The sequence below is a fragment of the Manacus vitellinus genome, unplaced genomic scaffold, assembly GCF_001715985.3.
Source record: "Manacus vitellinus isolate BGI_N305 unplaced genomic scaffold, ASM171598v3 scaffold_43_pilon, whole genome shotgun sequence".
Taxonomy (NCBI): domain Eukaryota; kingdom Metazoa; phylum Chordata; class Aves; order Passeriformes; family Pipridae; genus Manacus; species Manacus vitellinus.
In genome coordinates this window covers 1090586-1093745 of record NW_021940560.1, presented here as the reverse complement: position 1 = coordinate 1093745, position 3160 = coordinate 1090586, and the positions used below count along the sequence as shown (strand labels likewise).

At 45.0% G+C, this 3160-nt stretch overlaps 1 long non-coding RNA gene across 1 annotated transcript in view; it reads left to right on the top strand.

Moving 5' to 3' along the window:
• LOC115307702 overlaps positions 1-2666 on the top strand; it is a 3981-nt gene extending 1315 nt beyond the window's left edge. The window contains exons 2-3 of the long non-coding RNA XR_003916040.1: positions 1336-1434; positions 2478-2666. This is a non-coding gene — a long non-coding RNA (uncharacterized LOC115307702). The remainder of the gene's footprint in view (positions 1-1335; positions 1435-2477) is intronic.
• The last annotated feature ends 494 nt before the right edge of the window (positions 2667-3160 follow it).

Below are 3160 nucleotides of genomic sequence, written 5' to 3'. Positions count from 1 at the left end.
GGGGGTACTTTCTCCAAGCCTCTTTTAAGGGGGAGTTGCTAAATTGCACCGTTAAAAATTCATCTGTAAGCTGAGTGTACATTCCAAATGCTCACCGTCCAGATTTATCTTTGAAATGGGGCAGTGGATGGGAAAAGTGAGGTTTGGGACTAATATTTTGACATAATGAATATGCAGCAGTTGAAGGGGGCTTTCCATCATCCCTTATCGTTCAAAAACAGGCTAAAAAAAAAAAATGCTTTTTTTGGGCTTTTTTAAAAAAAGAAACGTGTTTGTTCACTGAGTGTTTTCCAACCAGGCTGCCTGGAGCTGAGGATCACAGACATTCCTAATAATGCCATGGTTTTGTGCCACCAGGAGCTGAAATCTCTTTAAAATTCAACTGTTAAAAATACTCTATTGAGTTGTACCTACGCTGACTTTTCAAAGCTCTTGAATGGGTTGATTTAAGGATAGAATAACAGTCAAATGAAAAAAAAATGGCTTTTTTTTTTTTTTTTAACGCCCAGGAAAGTAATTTCCCATTGAAACTTGCCATTGTAGCGAGAAATAAAAGGCACTGTTGGGTTCCCAGTTAAATTATGGCAAAATAAAGTGAAGAGTGGGTTTACAGCAAGGAAAGAACTCGTCTAACAAGTGTCAAATAACGTGGGTTTGTGCCACATTGTCAGGCTGCAAAACAGAGCTATGAGAAAGTCAGAAAACAGTTATTAAAACACCTGATTTTTGCCAAGGTGGCCTCAGTTTCTATGGCAACAGCAGTTCAGGGGCTGGGAATTCAAATTCCTGCTTCGCTGTTCCAGCTGCTGCCGGTGGAGGAGGAAAGGGGATTTTGAGCCCCAAAGCAGCAGAAATGGGCAATTTTTAAGCCATCAGAAGTGCATTTTTCAGTCATTTTTTTTTTCCTTTTCAGTGGAGATTTAGGCAGGATTTGAACCATCCCACCTGGCAGGGCAGCAGGGGGGTGACCAGGCTCCTCCTCAGCTCAAATCCAAGGAAAAATGATGCTCCAAACTCACTCTGGAGTACAGGGCAATCTCAATATAAGGAGGATTGAATGAGATTTCCCTCAAATGCTTTTCACACTTACACTTAATATACAGTTTAAAATCTCATTATACTCCTTGTAATTATTGTATTTATTGTCACCTTCTTTTGGGAGGGTGATATATTTACAATTTTCAACAAATAAATACATTAAAATAAATCAATACCTATATTTGAATGCACAGAAAATGTACTTTCTGCTGATAGAAACACGATTTTTTTTCTGCAGAAAGGTGGCATTTACAGACATTCCTTTCAAGGAATATTTCACCTCTTTCCTTCCTCCAGATCAGGAACGTTGAAACCAACCAGTGTTTGGACAACATGGGCCGCAAGGAAAACGAGAAAGTGGGATTTTTCAACTGCCATGGAATGGGAGGAAATCAGGTAAAGCAGGGAAAAAAAGAGGAAAGGTGTGGTTTTTGTGAAATAATTGGTTCAGAGTGCTGTGAGAGCTGAAATGTCACCCAGGTAGGGCTGGGGGCTTGTCCTGGGGAACCTCACTGGTCCTTGGTTCATGATAAAAAATATTAGCGAAAAATAGCTGTATAATTTTTATATTAAAACATACTATTTTATAGAAAACATCATGTTTTATATAAAATACTATATTTTATGGACACATTTTTAAATTTAAAATAACTATTTGAATTCTATTTTATATGCAAATAATATAAAAGAATCAATGAACATTCCAAAATATTTTGCATTTGAGTCAGAAGAATTTTAGGACGACTCAACCATTTCTTTGAGCCTTTTATTTTGTCTTATTCTATTTTATTTTGTTATATTGGCCATTTCATGTAATTCCAACTCTTGAGTTCTCTCTCTGATGTCTGGAGTGTTTCTGTGGGTTGCAGTGGATCTCTCCCAGTTTCCCTCCTTGGTGCTGAGCACCAGGCCAAGGGAATTCCTGGCACTGGTGGTTGGAGGTTGAGGCAACAGCAGAACAGGTTTTATAGGAATTTTCCAAATTGTGAAGGTCGTGCAGCCCTGGCAGGGGCTGGAACCCCCATCCCTGGAGGAATGTTTTGCCTGTCACAATGGGATGTGTGAAATGCATTCTTTAATTAGCTATAAAATGCATTCTGTCCTCACCTTCTATTTTTAGGTGACATTAATATCATCGTCTCTGTAATTAGTATCGGTGGGAGTTTTACATCAGCTTAATCAGCATTCACTTTTCTTCTTAACGTGGTGACTTTCCCAAACCCAGCTTCCTTCATGGTCAGTTATCCGTGGAACCAGAGAATCCCAGAATGGTCGGGTCGGAAGGGCCCTTAAAGCTCATCCCATCCCAACCCTGACACCTCCCACTATCCCGGGTTGCTCCAAGCCCCATCCAGCCTGGCCTTGGACACTGCAGGGTTCCAGGAGCAGCCCCCCAGGAGCAGCCTGGAGTTCTGTGACCCTCCACCCGTGTGTTCCAGGTGTTTTCCTACACTGCCGACAAGGAGATCCGCACGGACGACCTGTGCCTGGACGTGTCGCGGCTCAACGGGCCCGTCCTCATGCTCAAGTGCCACCACATGAGGGGCAACCAGCTCTGGGAGTACGACGCCGAGGTACCGGGGGGTCGGGGACAGCCCCTGAGGGATGGGGGTGTCCTTGGCAGAATCCCGGGATTGTTTAGGCTGGAAAAGCCCTCCAAGGTCGCAGAGTCCCCCCTGTGCCCGATGCCCCCGGGTCACTGAGTGCCACGGCCAGGCCTTCCTGGGGCACAACTTGCTCAATCCATTTATGACAGAAGCTGTGACTGCCCCGTCCCTGGAAGTGTCCAAGGCCAGGCTGGGGGGACCCTCCTCTTCCTCACCCACCTTTGGACCTGACAGGAGGGGGGAGCCGGGGGGGGTCGGGCTCTGCTCCCAGGGAACAAGGGACAGGAGGAGAGGGAACGGCCTCAGGCTGTGCCAGGGGAGGCTCAGGTTGGACAGCAGGAGGAATTTCTCCCTTAGGGGGGTCAGGTAGTCCCCTGCCCAGGGAGGTTTGGAGTCCAAGGGAAGATTATTAGCAGATGATCTTCTTCCATATAGGAAGGAATTACAGAACTATTTAGGTTGGAAAAGACCTCCAAGCTCATCCAGTCCCCCCTGTGCCCAATGCCCCCCTTGTC